The following is a 19,879-nucleotide window of genomic DNA, read 5'->3' on the forward strand; positions in this document are numbered from 1 at the left end:
GGCGGGCTTATGTGAGGGCGGCAATGAACCTTCGGATTCCTTGAAAGTCATAAGTAAGTAAGTATGTGACATTAGCCTTCGAACCACGACAGTTAGGTGTAAATACAGTAAGTTATACAAAATATAAAACTTCGCAATGGTTTCATCACTCCTTGTGTTAAATAAAGGATACTACTACTATGTGATATTAGTCTCTATTAAAGCTTCATAATTTTACTTCTCAATAAAGATTCAGGTTAATTGGATAACATTTGTTCTGTTAGGTTAGGTACAATATACAGCCATTTGGGGTAACTTTGTAATATCTTTATCATTTATTTTCATACTTACCTAAAATAGTGCCTATTGAATCGATGTTTAAAAGTAAATTATTTAAGATAACTATTTATTTTATAGGTTGAGACATAATAAACATAAAAATCATATCTATTAATTTGAGAAAAATTCGCCCCGGCAATGGAAATCGAAACCGGGACCTCTCAGCTGTGGGCGCTGAGCGCTCTTTCTATCTGAACCATACCGGGACACGATCCACGGTGCCGGCCGAACTTTTCTACTTTGTATCAATAGCTTACTATCTGCATTTTAAAACATTCAAGCCATGTATGCAGGGGGCATATCTAAATGATTTTATGACCGTTTTCGACAACAGTTCATGAATACTGTTAACATTGATATATACATATATTCATATATGAGACCTCGCCGTCTTCATGGAATAATCATTGACTATAAGTAGCCATATTGCAAATATCTATTTGAGAAAAATTCGTTCTGCCACCGGGAATCGAACCCGGAACCTCTCAGGTCTGCGCTCAGCTGGTTGAGTAGAAGAGAAGGTCTTATGGTCTTAACTCTGAATAAAAATAAATGAATTAAATAAATGAATTAAATAAATGAAAAAAATAATTTAAATTGTAAGAAATATCATTGTAGTATTAGTCTTTATCACTATAATTTATTGCAAACATCCTATGGGGTCAAATTTTGAATCATGAATAGAACGTCAACTTCACAAACAAAATTCTGTGGCACGCGACATATATGACGTCACACCAAAATAGTATATGAACAGCTAAATACAGCCTCTATTTATAAGCATTTAAATTTGATTACAAATAAACCTAATTAATTTATTAAATAACATAAGAAGTATTACGTAAAATTAATATAAAATATAACTACTAGATCTACTAAGTTTATATTGGATTATTAATTTTTTTACTGCCCCACATAGTTGGCTTATTAATGAAATTACTTACACCTAGTCTATTCAAACAGTGTTCTAATTTTTACACTCGTCTTGGAAATGTTTAGATGTCAAAAGGATGTTTCAGAAAGAAGACAGTATGGAAGTATATCGTAGTATTAGGAAATCGAATACCTTTCATTATAATACACAAGATTGTACATAGTAGTGTAAATAATGTTCGATCAATGTACACCTACATTCTTCATCATAGTGTAAATAGTAAAAATAACTTATTCTAATGTACACACATAGTGTAAATAATATAAATTGTAAATATTAGTGTAATTGTTAAAGTGGTCTTTGTTCTGTCAAACTTGCCCAAAGAAGAGTCCCATGAGTAGACAAATACTTCGCTTGCTACATGCACGTCATCCGCTACAGTAAAAACTCCAGTAATACGTATCGTGTGGTTAGCACCATGATCCCCCAGCCGTTATAGTTGGTTTGCTGAATCGGATTTTCGCTAACTATCGTAATCCAACTAAGTATGACTATGTAAATAAATTATCTATAGGTCATTCGTTATCTCGCGAAACCTACTTGCGCGTCATGGGAAGAAGAAAGTGGACTCATAAGCTATCCTCTCTCCCTACGCTTCTACCTTAACTAGGTCGCTCACATACCCCTCCACAAGGTTCTTAGTTCTTACTTTAACCCAGATAAGACTGACGTCCTATATATAGGACACCGGACGTTTTATTTTTTTAACGTTGTTCTGTAAGATTTTCATAGTCTGCAATCATGATACCTTAATCCTTATGTGTTATAAATTGACTCCAATTTTTTTTGTTATGTTCAGTCTGCCATAGTAATATATTTGTGTGAGTCATGGCTGTGGAGCAGAACATGTTGTTCTCGAAGTCGATATATATCACATGCTATAGGTATAATGCTTTTGATATTGATAGGGCATACTTGTATGATGTACTTCGTATATAATAATTCATAATTAGACTCAATTTTTGATTTAGTGTTATGCCATATCATGATAAAGTTAGGCGTACTACATGTAGTACGTCAGTCATAAGAGGGGACATTTCATGAGACTGATAGTACTCATGTTATTATAGTGGGTTTTCACTAAATGAAGCCTTACAAATGGTTCAGGACGAGCAAGTTGCTATACCTAAGTGCAATAACATTTCCATCACCATTTTATCACCAAAAAATGCGTGTGGTAACGTAACTGATGAGGATTCTGGTGATGAAAATAACCCTACAATTGACAATGTGCCTGATAGTCAGTTGCGAGCTGAGACGGAAGTAACCCTCAACACACAAGGAGAGGGAATGGATGATTATGATGACGAAAGTCATAATGGTGATGATGAACATAGTAAAGGCGATGGTGAGAATGGCAGTAGAAATACTAGTGATTCAGCAACCGATATACTGAGGAAGAGAAAAAATAATAAATTTCAATTGGGAAGAAGTTGACATAGAGCAGGGAAATACTGTATTTTTCAATTTCCGTGCACTTAGTTTCAAGGTACTCTAGAAATTTGAAGAAGAAAGTATCGGTGAAATAGCCCAATATCATATATTAGTACAACAAAAATATGGGTGGACCAAAACATCAATCTGTACAAAACATCTATTAGAAGCAAGAAACGGTACTTTAGTCTGCATTGACGTATCAGAACAAAATCCATGGCAGCTATACAAGATAAACTCAAACGAAAAACTCGATCATCTTGCATTTCGCAAACGTCTTGTCTTATCTGTTCTCGAATGCACTGCTCGAAATGTATAGTCAAGCTGTCGTCAACTCACTGCACTCTCGGGCTATCGTCTCTTACCCACAGGTGCATTTGTGGCTGCTGGTGGGTATGCTATCTACCTAATCCTGCTGCACTTACCCTTTACCCATTTCAGCGAGTGCTGACGACCACTGCGGTAGACCATCTCACCTATGACTGAGCAAAAAGATTCAAGGTTTGATGGAAGTAATCATTTTGTGGTATCTCAAGAAAAACGAACTCGATGCAGTCAGTGTCACACAAAGAAACAATAATATGTATGAAGTGTGATGTTGGTGTACATGTAAAATGTTTTATCACGTATCACACACCATACACATTCTCGAAAAATACAATAATCTTATTGTGCGTGAGCGGTATTATAATTTTGTGTTAATTTGATGTATTGTTAAGCTAAACAATTTATATATATTAGTGCAAAAACGACGTATGTCATATGTTTTTTGCATGGGGATATGACTGACGTCCTACATATAGGACACTGAAAATCTCGGATACTATCAACATAAAAAATTTAAAAACAGCTTTGGTATGTTAGATCAATTACAATTAAATAATTCATACAAAAAATTCATATTTTTTAACAAAAAATAATTCAGTCTTATCTGGGAAGTGGACTCATAAGCTATCCTCTTTCGCTACGCTTCTACTTTAGCTAGGTCGCTCACATCTCTCCACAAGGTTCTTAGTTCTTACTTTACGCTTTGGAGCACTCATGCATTTGGTCTCACGAGATAACGAATGGGCTATGTTACATCTGCTGAAGACTCTTGAAGTAGCTGTGCAAACAGAATCTAGCGGCAGATGTTAGAAACAACTCGAACTGAGATTCAGTGACGCCGTTCTCGATAGGTCCACGCTCTGTATGTATAATATAGGCAAACGCAGCATTTATTTCTGTTAGTTGCCATCAGATGCTTGTGCAGTAAACATTACTACTACCCTGTAAGTTCATGTTTTGAATACTTTATCATATTTAACAATTAAATTTCTGTTACATTCTAAAAATACAAAGATAACTTCAATTTTAAATTCATTAAGTATATTTGAAACATTTAAACTCAAAATAAATAGTAAATATATTATATAAACTAACAAAAGGACAAAACAAAAGTGCCCACTTGTTTACAACCTATACTAATGAGGTCTTAAGAGAATGGTTGGAATTTTTAACTAATTATTTCATTCCAGTTTTACTTAATGTTGCCCGAACTGAGATGTTGTTCTAGGATTACGGAATGATATTTGCAGATAATATGAGAGTGAAGTTAATTCGTATCTTTAATCAAGTTGTGAATTAATAAAATGTTGCTTCTTCATCATAAAACAAATAGTTTATTTCAAGAGACTTAATGCTTTCGAACAAATATTATTGCGTACAAATAGTAAGAATAATAGTTTAGGTGTTTCATTTTCTATTTTCTACAGGAAGATTACATAATATTACAATAACATTAATAATGACAATTAATAAAATTAAAACAGTAGGCCTAGGTATTGAAGTGTATGCATGGAAAAATAACAAATTCTTATTAAGCGTTCGTTATTTCCATGTTAAAATGGAGCTCATTAAATTGATAAAAATTTATTTGAAAAAAATGAATGTTTGAGAAATTAAATTACTCCAATAATTTTTTTCTTAAATGTTCCATGAATAGTAAATAAATAAGTAATTTAAGAATTTAATAAAATATTGACAACTTTATAATTACAAATTACGAATTAATATTGCAAGGATACTTATAATAGTCATATCAGATACACATACCACTAAAAATTGCTTGGAAACCAATTTAACCTCAACTAAACTTTGTAATTCCGATCATTATAAAGGGTCTTAGCCATGTCGTTTACTTTATGACTATTGTTCTAACTTATTATGTAGTATTATTTTTACGTAAAAACTACAAATAATGCCCATGGCTTGTCAGCATATATTTTGATTAATAATCTTCCTTGTATGCAATCGTGAAAACTTTGTAACTAATTCAACAGTTCATAGCATAAATACACGTCAAATAATGACTTTCATACTCCATCGGCAAGTATATCGTGCTATCAAAAAAGAGTGCGTTATATGGCAGTAAAAATTTTTAATAGCCTCCCTATCGATATAAAAAATGAAACTCAAAGCATAAAATTATTTAGGGCCAAATTAAAGAAGTACCTAATTTCTCACTCCTTATATTCTGTAGGCGAATTCATGACATTCAATAACACTTCATGAAATTGATACTAAAACTTTTGTGTTGTACTAGTAGACTATATTGTAAATCTCGTTTGTATATATTTAATCTAGATTGTGACTATAAAGTAAGACTTTATAATAGTATTAAGCTTTTTGACTTATTCCATATTCTAGCTGTAAGCAATGTATGAATACCATGGAATGTTAATAAATACAATACAATGCAATACGTAAAACATTTCTAAAACACACCCTCGTGTCAGTTTACCGAAAAGAAAATGCTACTTTATATAGATAAAATTCAGAATTATAGAAAATACAAAGGAGACAAAGATTATTTTACATTCCTAATTTATTTGCTTTATTACTTTACTGGGCTTTTCTATAGCATGCGGCACCGAAACTTACAACATAAATTTTTCTTGAGTTCTCCAGTGCGGGAATCTGTGACAGGTTAGGTTAGATTAGCTTAGATTAGGTTTTCTTATGCTTTGTATATACGAATCTGTGACAAGTTAGGTTTGATTAGCTTAGATTAGGTTTTTCTTATGCTTTGTATATACGAATCTGTGACAGGTTAGGTTAGATTAGCTTAGATTAGGTTTTTCTTACGCTTTGTATATACGAATCTGTGACAGGTTGGGTTAGATTAGCTTAGATTAGGTTTTTCTTATGCTTTGTATATACGAATCTGTGACAGGTTAGATTAGTTTAGATTTTTGGTATGCCTTATACGATTCTGTGGCAAATTAGTTTAGGTTAGTTAAGGCTTTTTCAAGCCTTGCATATACTAAGTGAAGTGAAATGTGAGTTTCACGTTATATTTTGAAGTATTCTTCCACTTTATTTCACGTGTTAAATAATCACTTTTAGGTTATCCATACCAATCAATTCTTTCCAATTTCTATATATTTTATAATATGTTTTCAAATCTACTGGCGTCCTATACGAATTCTTCTCATTCCAGATTACCTTCAATGTGAAAATTAGACCATTTTCCCATTTTTCGTTAAAAAAACCTTCAGTCACTGCTACAGAAAACCTGTTTGCTGTATTCTTAAACATTTATTTCATTTTCATTGTTTTGTCTGGCATAACAAGAAAAAAATTATGTATCCTACATGGACATTTTAGAAAGTGACATATTTAATGAAAAATGTGATAACTGGGTAGAAAACGTTGGTCAATATGGCGGACACTTCCGAAGATTGGTGACAGGTTAAGTCTGGTTTGTTCAGGTCTTTGAAACGTTAAAACCATAAGAAAAACCTCAATTAAAACTGTCACTGATCCTCGATGATGTCGTATTGGCGAAGAATTACAAACATTTTACATGAAATTTTGAATTGAACGAAAGTCATGCATACAATACGAAATTAGTGTAATACATATTCTACTTTTTATTGCAGAAACGTCGAAAATGTTAATAATGAATTAGATACGAGTAAAAATGACAAATATAGGAACCAAATTTAGTTTTTAGATTTTTCTATTTTGTTCGATAAATAAAACACTTTTTTAAATTAACATGCCATATGTTTGTAAGGTAATTCTTGAGGACGACCACTTCACTATTCTCTAACTTTATTTTTACAAATAACGATTTTATACTCTACTTTCGAAAGGTAATACAAAATAATTTCGGAAACTCATAATTTCGACTGCAACTTAACATAATATATCATAACCTAAACTGACCTAACCTAACATTTACTAATTCTAGCTAAACTGAACTGAACTAACCTAACCTAACCAAATCGAACCTAACCTAAACTGCTCCGATTGCCACCAAGTAGTAAACATCGTCTCCTAACAAACATAACCTTACGCTACCGTCGAAAACTACGTAAAGCTTTAAAAATCTAAAACATATAAAACCGTAATCTGCCCGCAACAATCTACGCATAAAAATGATGGGAATTTAATATAGAATAACATATGCTAAGAATTTCTAAAATCCATGGAGAGGCAATGTTTCGTGTGTTAAATTATCCTTAATTATTTAATTTCTAGAATAACTCTTCTCGGGTTCTCAGCTAGCTGAGTTGGATATTTGCTTCCACTCTTTCGATAACTAGCTCTGCCATTTTCTTCAGGGAATTAAAAACATGGCAGAGCTATTCATCGAAAGCTTGGAAGCAAACATCCAACTCGCCTAGCTTAGAACCCGAGAAGATGAAATAGGCTTTTACATTTCAAGGCAGTAAGCCTATGTACGAAGTTCTCAGAAATTACATACAAAATTGTACCTCGAATAACAAATTTCAGATATAAATTTAAAAGTTCTTAATGATCTCTCACGAATTACTTTTTAAATTAATACAAAATTAACCGTTTCAGCAATAGGAAAAGTGAGATGAATCTCTACTTACTTCTGCATAGAAGAAGGTGCAAATACTATATTCTAGCTTCTAGCTATAAGTTATATAAAATATATGCGGAAAACGAGGGTTTAATCTTTTGGAAAGCGTTTAATTTCTTTCCATAGATCATTAGTCGGCTATAATAGTGTTTAAGATGGCAAAGTATTAGGTGAAGACGAGTGCCTATATAGCATCGCGTCTTATAGCTTCCTTTGGAATTATTTGTTTCCATGGTACTATTGCTTAATTAAAGAAAAAGTAACGTCGTTATAAACTCATTATAAATAAGAAGTCTCTTATTATTTCCAACTATTTTAATTATTTTAATACAGCTTTTAAGTAGCAAAATAAAATTAGACAACATTGCAACATATACTAATCTGTGCAATTGTAATAGCTTACATTTCGAACAGTACAACCTATAAAGAAGATTAGTAAAATTTATAAATTAAATCTGATAATTTACTATCTTGGAATTACGTAAAATATTATTAATGTTCAATGTATCAATCTTAGTGTAAATGTTTTGAATGATGCTTAAAAATTGAATCTTAAAACACGATTATCATTCTTACTTACAAATGGCTTCTAAGGAGCCCGAAGGTTCATTGCCGCCCTCACATAAGCCCTCCATCGGTCCCTATCCTGTGCAAGATTAATCCAGTCTCTATCATCATATCCCACCTCCCTCAAATCCATTTTAATATTATCCTCCCATCTACGTCTCGGCCTCCCCAAAAGTCTTTTTCCCTCCGGTCTCCCAACTAACACTCTATATGCATTTCTGGATTCGCCCATACGTGCTACATGCCCTGCCCATCGTAAACGTCTGGATTTAATGTTCCTAATTATGTCAGGTGAAGAATACAATGCGTGCAGTTGTGCGTTGTGTAACTTTCTCCATTCTCCTGTAACTTCATCCCTCTTAGCCCCAAATATTTTTCTAAGCACCTTATTCTCAAACACCCTTAACCTATGTTCCTCTCTGAGTGAGAGTCCAAGTTTTACAACCATACAGAACAACCGGTAATATAACTGTTTTATAAATTCTAACTTTCAGATTTTTTGACAGTAAACTACATGATAAAAGCTTCTCAACCGAATAATAACACGCATTTCCCATATTTATTCTGCGTTTAATTTCCTCCTGAGTGTCATTTATATTTGTTACTGTTGCTCCAAGATATTTGAATTTTTCCACCCCTTCGAAGGATAAATCTCCAATTTTTATATTTCCATTTCGTACAATATTCTGGTCACGAGACATAATCATATACTTTGTCTTTTCGGGATTTACTGCCAAACCGATCGCTTTACTTGCTTCAAGTAAAATTTCCGTGTTTTCCCTAATCGTTTGTGGATTTTCTCCTAACATATTCACGTCATCCGCATAGACAAGAAGCTGATGTAACCCGTTCAATTCCAAACCCTGCCTGTTATCATCATTCTTAAAATGCGAAATAATTTGGGTTAGGTACATTTTACAGCAGTAGAATTTTTGGAAATAGTCAACATGTTTTTCTTCCATTACTGTATCTTGTACAATAATGAAAATTGGTATGTGTAAAACACTGTCCTTTTGCTATATGAAAAAAATACTTGTACGATTAAAAAAAATTATATATATATTTTTTTTCAAAGTTAAAAATGGTGGCGTTTCACTATGCAGTGATCAAGCGTTTCCCTCATAAATTATAAACTTCTTAACTTTTTCATGTTTTCTCTCTCTTTTAATTTATTGCTCAAACTCATGTTTACAATATCAAGTTTTTTCAACTACATCCCTTAATAAGCAATATTCTTTTATTTTGTGTTAGAAGAAGATACTGTTTTTTGACCATTTTTGAATTAATTTATTTGTTATCAGACAGTCTATCAAAGGTAGAGAAATTATCTTACATCATATTGTAGATATGACATGCATAAATACAAAAAAAAAAAAATATCATCAGAGAATGTCGGATAGTTTTTGAGTTATGTGGAAAAAGCTTTATCACTGCACAGTGAATTGAATTTAAAAAAAAAAATTGTAAATAATTTTTATATCTTATATATATATATATTTTTTTTTTTTTCATATAGCAGAACGACAGTGTTTACACATACTAATTTTCATTATTGTACAAGATGGAGTAATGGAGGGAAAAAGTGTTCAATATTGTCAGAATTTTACTCCTGTAAGCTGTACCTATCCCCTTAAATTGTTATAGAGAATGAAACTAAATAAGATGCAGAATAAATGTAGATTTATCTTACGCTATAACTCGAAAAACCTGCTAAAATCTACTTGTTGCACAAACGCATTTCTTATCGCTATCTACTATCTGTCATTTTAAATTGAATGTTTGGAAATACCTAAAAACGTAGATACTGTTGTAATGCTGACGAATATATCAAATGACATTGAAAATCAGTTTATATTTATTGTAAGTCTTAACATTGTGTGGATATTTTAAGAAGGCGGTAAAATACTTTAATTTCATTTTAAAAATATTTTTGTTGTGAAAGTAACTAATGATGCTTATCTGTGCTTAATTGTTTCAGAAATATAGTTTAACATTTGAGGAAAAATATGGCGAAAATATCAAAGTCTTCTGGTGCAAGGAGACTTCCAAAACTTACTGAAAGTGCCAAGTTGTTAAAATTAACATGTCCCATGTGTTTGACGTATATGGTGCCGCCGATTAAAATGTGCGCTCAAAAGCATAATTTATGTAAAATTTGCAGACCCAGATACAATTCATGTCCAATCTGCAACGCTCCATTTTCGGATAAAAGTGACAAGACAGTGGCACAGTATTGTTTTGAAGTGTCGTATCCTTGTGCAAACTGGGAGAAAGGTTGTAAAAAGAAATTCCTTTGGAATTTGATTGAGTTACACATGCGGATATGTCCTTATGGATTTCACAAATGTCCATTTGCAGTTTTATCTAACGAACCTTGTACTTTCTGTGGACCGCATTCAGACATGAAAAACCATGTTAGACAGTTTCATAGCGGAAAAACTCTATTTGATGAAGAAGATGGAGGTTTTCACGTTATCGTGCACCACGTAATAACAACAAAGCAATGGCATTGCATATACACTTCTGAAGAAGTATTCTATTTTGTAACCGAATTTAATGAAGGTAAATTTTATTTTGTGCTATTTTATGTAGGACAGATAGACAAAACTTCAAATTTTAAATATTTTATTCATTTCCCATCTGCAAAGAAAGGAAGAATGATGGCATACAACTTAATTACGAAACATTATATGGAAGATGTTGAAAGAATCAAGAGAAGATATGACTGCATTGTTATTCCTTTTTGTACCTTGCAACATTACTTACAACAACCAGGCGATGTACTCAGAGTTCATATGAAAATAAGGAAAATAACTTAAGAACTGCAAAGTAAAGAAATAACCAATGCTAATAGCAATCGGATATTTAGCATCATAGAATTTGGGTGTAAATATCTATTGTTTACAAATTATAAGACTAATTTGGAATTTTTATGACATATTTTTAATATTTCTGTATTCCATTGTTATTAATATTGGCTATACAATCTCATTTTTCATCATTGTAGGCTTGATATCAGTATCATGTGTTATTAAGTGAACCGTTCAGAGCAGAAGTGGTGTAAGTCAAAACTGGGTAATGAGGTTTAAAGTAAAAATTCTGTAAAATACAGCGCAAAGTAGCAATTAATATGTCCATCGTGCTATCCACTGACTACTAATAGTTTAAATAAATTGAATATTAATTGCTATTTTGCGCTGTATTTTACAGAATGTTTACTTTAACCCTCATTACCCATTTTCGACTTACACCACTTCTGCTCCCAACGGCTCAAATATATTGTTCTCTTCTGTAATATTATAACATTCCAAGAGTTTTTCCAGTTTTCTAACATAAAAACATCAAATCATGACTACAATACAATGAAACGACAATTTGTCAGAGATCTTTCATTTTACTTGTACAAAACTTGCCATACTTTCCTTGAAATATCCAGATAAATGTTTGTCGTATGTTGCTGGTTTGTATCTAACCCTGACTTAAGCTTCTTAATAGACGCTGTATAATTCCTCACATAATTCTGTATTGTTTTACAATTCTAGGATAAATTTTAAAATTTTCAATTTCAAGTAACATACATTTCATCTTATTTTAAGAAACTTGTTGCTTATATCTGTTTTACATTTAAAAGTTAGAATATTTACAATGGATAATAACACAATGTATTATATGACTACTCTGATACAGAGAAACTATTTTACCTAATTTATGTACGTATGTTGTTAAATTTGTACTGCACGAAATAAATATGTGCTAATTGTGTGCTTGTGATTTATTATTATTACACTACTCGGAAAATGCACCCAATTCTTTTTAAATATGTCAACTGGTAACGTTTGTACACAGATAATTATGAAAATTCGTTTCTTGGTGATGCGAAACAGCAGTCCGAATAAGGAGAATTCAAGGAGTATAAGGAAACACAGGAAAGAAGTGATCACTTTATATTACTAGAGTGTGTGGTGGTGATTTTGATGCTCATGTGGTGACGGATGTGTTGCTAATAGGTAATTGTTACGCCTTTGTATTATAGTTCTGAAAAAGAAGAAGAGTATCAAAACAAGAAAATAAATTTGATTCAATTTATGCTAAATTTCTTGTAACAGACCCTGTTAATTATCACCGGAGCTATTGAAAGAATATAAATTCAGATACATATCATTTATTGCACTAAAATCATATGTACCGATACTCTGTTCTTGTATAATTAAACTACATGCATATTCTTATAGAAAACATTTTGGAAGTTAATAATGAATAATTATATATTTATAATTTTTTTAACAAAACCAATTTTTCTGCTTCTCAAAGTCTTCGCTTTATATTTTTTACTGTATAACATAAATAATAGACAAAATATCCATTTATTCATTTGAGATTGTTTTAAAGCAGTCAAGTCAATTGATGCCCATAGGCGCAAGCGCACTCTTTAGAGCTCAGGAGAGCCTGAGCGCTTTACAGTGGAAAGGAATGAGACAGACGAAAGAGGTAGTATATGCCGCTTGGTCGAGCTAATGTGTGTACAGGGATGGCCAGCACTGATTCAATAGATAAAGAGCAGAGAACTTATTAAAACTGTATCCGTGTCAATTTTTAAATTTGTCTGAGAAGTATAAGTGCATTACAAGAATGTAAGTTTTAATATTAATGCACATTTTTCACAAGTTTGTTTTTTTATTCAAAAGAATATTTTCTCAAGTTTCTTTTATAGAAAAGTGAAATTTTCAGATATAAGCCTATTTATTTAGTAGCGTTACAAGTACTGAAAGAATGTTTTCGTAAATGTAATATACCTTAAATACGTAACAATGTTTCCTGCATCACTAAACACGAAAAAACTTTATTTCTGTCAAGTACTTCTACACGTTCGTTCAATTTAATCCAAACTTTCCACCGAGTTTATATCTCAAATTCTCATATGACATAACGTTACCTTAGAACGACAGTGGGATATCTTGCAAAAATCATATTTTAAATAATGAGGATAAAAATTGCTATTGAACATCGAATGCAATATGTAAACAAATTTTGATTTAATATCAAGCTAGAACAAGGAGCTGACAAGCACCACTGATCTAAAAATGAAGCTAACTCAAAACTTGGTTTATCTCGAAACCACAGTTTTTCAAGATAACCCACTGGAGTTCCGATGTAACGATAATGAAATTTACACTTTTCACAAACCACAGAAAATTAAATTTTTTTCGTCATCAAACTAGACAGACAACCTTCATATACAAACTCAGTACAGAAACTGCAAGCACCTGCTAAAGTACAGCGGTCGGAACAGAAGACTGGCCCCTATTGTAATCCGAATTACTAGATTTTAGAAAAAGAATAAGATTGTTACGCTTTCACTTGCACAAAGTGTAGACTTGGCTACATTATAAGGAATGAGGGGGACGAATCGCAGAACAGTATGTATTTCATATGCTAGGAAGTTGAACTGACAACAAGGTGGAAGTTCTCTTGGAAAACCATAAAACTTAATAAGGCTTTGGCATTGTGTTTCAATAGAAGTAGACTAGGTCACTGTCCTCATATCTCCATCTCTTTCTGAATTGTTTGTGCAAAGATTTTCCCTACGCGACATGTTTTACAGTTAGAAAATAACGGTACTAGTGTGCTTTTAAGGAAGCAATTTCCGAGAAAGAAATATTGTCGGAATTTTTAGTATGAGTTTGTATTAACAAAATAATAATTAATAACTACAACCGATTAATTTTAATCGACTCGATTGTTCGATTAAATATTTTGATCCATTAACCTTAAAACAGAAATTGATCGATTAATCGATTAAATCCCACAACACTAGTAATTACCAGAGGGCGGATCAGAGTGACCAGGTTCCGTGACTTCATGTTACTGATGCAGAGAGCAGAATGTCTCGGCACGTGTTCCCTAGGTACAGACAGTGGGTAAAGAATTATACAGTATGCAGTAGGAACATCACGTTTCGCTTCGCAAACGGGTGGCGTTTGCTACTACTAGTGAAAGCAAATGCGAAGTTATTATTTGGGAATACGAGGTAACCGATGAACTAAGCATAGTAGTGGGCCTACAGTTAAACAGAGCAGTTAGGAACAAGATTGTGCTATTGGTGTTGTTATTTATAAACTGTCAGAATGCCTAAGGAAAAACGTGTACAAAGTGAACGCTTGTACACCAGTTTGGAGGTAATATCTTCAGCAATGAAGGAGAAATAATTACGTGTAATATATGTAAAGTGATGTTAAGAGCTACGAAAAAATGGCAATTAGAAAGGCACTGCAACAGCAGACATCACAGGGAATACATACAAGAGAATCCGAAGAAGTTACGAAAAAAGTGAACGAGACTCTTCAAAATGTGTTAGCAAAAAATCATGGTTTTTCAATCATGTGTGGTGTGCGACATGTGTTGCTGCAAAAACAAACATAATCCTCCAAATCAAACAGTGAAAGAAATATATCAGACATTGATATTGATATTCCTGATATAGTATATTACTCGTATGCATCTATTACGTCTTGCGATGTCGAAAGGAGTTTCTCACGATATAATTTTTGTTTAAGTGAGAGACGCAGAACGTTCACTTTCGACAATCTCCGCATGTACATTATTGTCCACTGCAATGCACAGACTATGTAGTATTCACTTTACACAAATACAACGGAGTACAAATTCACAGCCGTCATGTACAGCACAGTGTACGCATTCTTTTGATACAAACTGTACGGACATTGGAGGTACGCGCCCGTTGTGTACTTCTGGAGTCACCGTCTCTGCTTCAACATAAACAGACTACAGTAAATGGTTAGTAAACTTGTAAGAACAGTCACTCTGATCCGTTCTTTGGTAATTACATATCTTAACTTAGCATGTAGGCTTTCATGGCCGGTGTCTATCTACTGTCCCCGACCCCGGCCCTACTAATGACAGACGAACAGTCTCGGTATCAGTTACCAGAGGTACACTTAGGAGAGCAATTCGACCAAGGATACCTCACCACTGATGATGTATGTCGCATTAGCAGACGAAACGTCTGGTAGAAATAACAACAGTAGACCACGGGATCTTAGTCCGGAAGACTTATATCACGTGCCTTAACTGTTTCTCAATTCATTAAAACATATCTTCCATTTACACCGCGTCCCGCTTAAAACACCCATAAAATAAATGGTTATAATTCCAAATATATATGACAAAGATAAATATATCTAGTCAGGCTTGATAGTGCAGACAGCGAATAGGGACTACAAAGAGCGAATTTTCCTGTGTTTTGTTTGTGCGCCGGCGTTTAGTTCCACTTTCAAGCGCTAGAGGTTAGTGTAATCAAGCAATGCTTAAATAATAATTGAGAATAGAGTTGAGACACAGGATCAAAACATCGCTTACCTTATTGCATAATGCAGTAACGCCTTCCTTCAAATAAATTCAAGTTAGCAGCTTTTCCTTATTTCTCAATGACAAACTAGTTGTAATAATCGTTTTCTTATATTTTATATATACTAAATTATATTACAATATAATACATTATAAAATTACGTATCATACTCGTTGAATATTTGTACACAATATAATATAGGTAGGCCTATATGGTTTTCTTCTCTTAGCAGTTTTTCCATTTTCAGCGCTATCAAATCATTACATATTTTATTTGTTGTTGGGGTCAACGTCTCAACTCTCATTATAAAGGAACTCTAGAGTCTAGACATTACAGTTAATGACGGATTTATTATTTCATCGGTCCAATTTATTTTATTTGAGTACATAATGTACCTAGATGTATTGTATGTGTTATATTTCTGCTGTGTCGACTGCTAGCTAGTGTGATGTCAGTGCCATCTCAGGGACAAAGCAGAATCTCACGCTCAAACTGGTTTGAAGGTCATTGAAATCAGTCCTGGTACATAATAGGTACCGACGCGAAGTGTCCATACCATGTAATTATCTATACGCTGGTGCAGATCTTGCAATTTATGTAAAAATGGTTGCCATGGAGAAATAAATAAATAACAGCAAACTAATTCTGCAAAACTAGCCATGTGGACTGTTCAGCAGAAAGTCTCGTGCGTTCTTTGGTTAGCAGAAATAAAGTATGTGAAGCATGTTCAATACTGATTTCGTCGGGAATACAACCTTCAGAGACATGATCCAATTCCTGACTATAAGAGAATAAAGGCTGGTTCACAATAAACCGGAAACGAGAATCGGAACGAAAACGAAAACGGTAAAATTGTTAAAATGTGTACATTTAAATATGAGCATTCACAATTAAAGAAAAGCTTGCCGGAGCCCAGGATCGGGAACAGAGAGTTGGCCAAGTTTCAACTTTGGCGTTCACGTTTCCGATCGCAGCCCACTAGATTCATTCTATTGCCATCTAAAAGCTATTTTGTCGTCATATATTTTGTAGCCAGAAGACCGTGACATAACCTATGCATTATTTTGTTCTGTGCTGTGCATCACGGAGCAAGTTTTATTTGATTACATTCTAATATTGAGTGTTGAGGAAAATCCTCACGTTTACGATAAGCGGCGCGCCTCGTATAAAGATGAGAAAATGAAGGAGAATACGTGGCTTTCAATAGCTGCATCTTTGAACACCGATCGTAAGTGAATCATATTTTATTACTGTATTGGTTGTATTACACACTACATATTCATGCTTCAATTCAATAACTACTGTTGTGTTCATTTTTGTTCTATTACAAATGTTTCTTCTCTAATTATTTTACGTTATGGTAGACTTAAAATAGGTTGTGATAATAAAGATTCATGGGCATATTTATAGTACCGTAACTAATGAAATGTTTCAGTTGAAATTTCGAAGTTGGTTAACCTGTGTTTATGTTGGCTGCCTTGTACTCATGAGAGAACGCAATTGGTTAATTATACACAGATAACATCAGAATGCTTAATATCGACTTAACATATCGTTATTGACATGCATATCGATATGCATAGTCGTCTACGTTCTCGGTTTATTGTGAATAAAAATGTTCATATTCACGTCCTCTGCTTCTCGTTTTCATTCTGGTTCTCGTTCCCGGTTTATTGTGAACCAGCCTTAATGGCCTGGGATGCAAAGTTGATCCAAACAGGAACTTGTTGTCGAGCAGTGGTAAGAAAAGAGTTTCTGAAGAGAACATTGAATTCATAAGAACCTCCTTTACAAGAAGACCAAGAAAATCAAACCGAGACAAGAAATTGACATAATCTTACATCTTTTAGTGAATGTAACTAAATATTTTTCACGCCCGTAACAATGGAATTATCCAAATATGAACGTTTTCACTATGAAATTTAGAATGAGGAAATATAAAAGGAACAGATAAAATACAGGTGAATATATTTAATACTTTTGACGTTCACGTAATATATTTTCACATGGGCCTATCAATTCATCAAACATTGGCTCAGCTTTCTGTTGGCTTGTACAATAATATTCGTCATCGAAATTGGGACGAGTTTATTTGCTAGTGTAGTTCATGAAACGTCCGCCTCTCGCTCGTATAGAAAACAATTGAATTCTGAATCCGGTTACCATGCATCACTGTATATACACATCTCTCTCATTAATTTGAAGTCTGCTCGTCCACTGAACAGCTGTTCCGTTCACACTGTAACTTTGGATATAAAACAGGTTAGACTGTCAAAAATATATTAATGTGGGCTTTCAATATGAATGTACAATACATATTACTATTTAATACATAATATATTGAATTATATATGTTTTAAAGTATATAAGGAAGTTATAATCACATTTTCTAACCGGATCTGTAAAGTAATTCTGGGGTTTGTTTTATAATTTCTAGGCTTAATCCTTGCATCATTCAGCATTGATTTTATAGAGTGAACGTATTTTATTCATATTTAACATGAAGTGAATGATAGATTTAAATGCAGTGAAATGTTATATTTAACTACTGGTAGGCAGGTAATACAGTTTTAACATCGGAGAACCTGAAGAGCGCACGGTAAACTCGTAGCGGAAAGCAAGTGGAGTTCAGGGGTGGCTTGTATTATAGTTGCCTAGTTCGAGAGGATTGACTAAGTTCTGATTAAATTTATATGTGGTAATTTTCCTACATATTGAAGGAGTGTATACGTAAAACGGGAGATATAGGATTGACGAGTCCACTGCAAGAATGATGGATGTCACTTTCTTGTCGAATATGAACTAAGACTGTCAATTCATAGCTTAAGACATATGTTAGTATTCTGTTCTGTAACCTTTTGTTAAATTTTAACTGCTTGTATACTTTGTGACCTGGTAGAGTGTAAGAGAAGGCCCTATGGCCTTTACTCTACCAGTATAAATAAATAATAATAATAATAATAATAATAATAATAATAATAATAATAATTATTATTATTATTATTATTATTATTATTATTATTATTATTAATGTACATATAGAGTTATATGACATTAATACTGATAGTCATTGTCCAGTAATGATCGGAAAATCACAGTTAAGCTATGAGCACTAAGCATTTCAAACTTTCAATTGCTTCTTCTGAAAAATGTATTCCAAATGACATCCATCATTCTTGCAGTGGACTCTTCAATTGTATTAGTGAAAAATCATTAATATCTACAACATTTATGTCAGTATGAAAAAAATGTATTCTACTATTCTTATTTGTGAAGTATGGGAAAAAAGACAATGTGTTTAACTTGTTGTGAAATGTTGTATTGTATTTATTTATATTTCACGATAGGTAATTGTGGACATCCACTCCGACATCGATTTTCGAATTTTTTTTTTCTGAAAATCCCCAGTTTTACCACCTTTTCCAAAGAACTTAGAAAAAAAATTAACGAGATGACATGACCTAACCTAATCTAAATTTCGACTTATGCATTCATCTGACAAACACATCAATGTCTCTTATCTTCATTGATTGTCAGATTCATACCGAAATCGAAATGAAGGTTAGGTTAGATTAGGTTAGGTCATCTCGGTACTTTTTTTCCTAAGTTTTTTGAAATAGAGGCAAAAATTTGGCGATAAAAAAATTCGAAAATCGATGGCGGAGTGGATCTTCATAATTACTTCATGGTATTCTTACATCTCTTCACAGTTAGAATATGGAACATGTAAAAAAATCTTAATATTACTACGAAGTCTTAATTCATAACCACAGTCTAATTGAAATATATACAGAAGAGTTTTACAATATACTAGTACAACACAAGGGATTAGTATCGATACTTAATACAAGAAAGAAATATTCATGAAGCATTGTTAATGTCGTAAATTCAGGTACAGAATATAAGACGTGAGAATTTAGGTACTTCTTTAATTTGGTCCTAAATAATTTTATGTTTTGAATTTGATTTTTATATAAATAGGGAGGCTATTAAATTTTGTTACTGTCATATAACGCAATCGTTTTTGATAGCACATAGAGTATAAAAGTCATCATTTATCAAGAGTATTTATATTAAGAATATAGACCAGAATATTGTACGAAGTGGAACTATAAAAATTGGAGATTTATCCTTCGAAGAGGTGGAAAAATTAAAATATTTTGGAGCAACAGTAACAAATATAAATGATACTCGGGAGTAAATTAAACGCAGAATAAATATGGGAAATGCCTGTTATTATTCGGTTGAGGAGATTTTGTTATTTAGTCTTACTGGCTTTTAAGGAACCCGGAGGTTCATTGCTACCTCACATAAGCCCGCCATTCGTCCCTATACTGAGCAAGATTAATCCATTCTCTGTCATCATAACCCACCTCCCTCAAAT

General features: G+C 32.9%; 1 long non-coding RNA gene across 1 annotated transcript in view; it reads left to right on the forward strand.

Moving 5' to 3' along the window:
• The window catches only part of LOC138691218 (uncharacterized), a 1,067,443-nt gene that overhangs the window by 989,425 nt on the left and 58,139 nt on the right, over positions 1-19,879 (forward strand). The window lies entirely within an intron of this gene.

The sequence above is a fragment of the Periplaneta americana genome, chromosome 16 (assembly GCF_040183065.1).
Source record: "Periplaneta americana isolate PAMFEO1 chromosome 16, P.americana_PAMFEO1_priV1, whole genome shotgun sequence".
NCBI lineage: Eukaryota > Metazoa > Arthropoda > Insecta > Blattodea > Blattidae > Periplaneta > Periplaneta americana.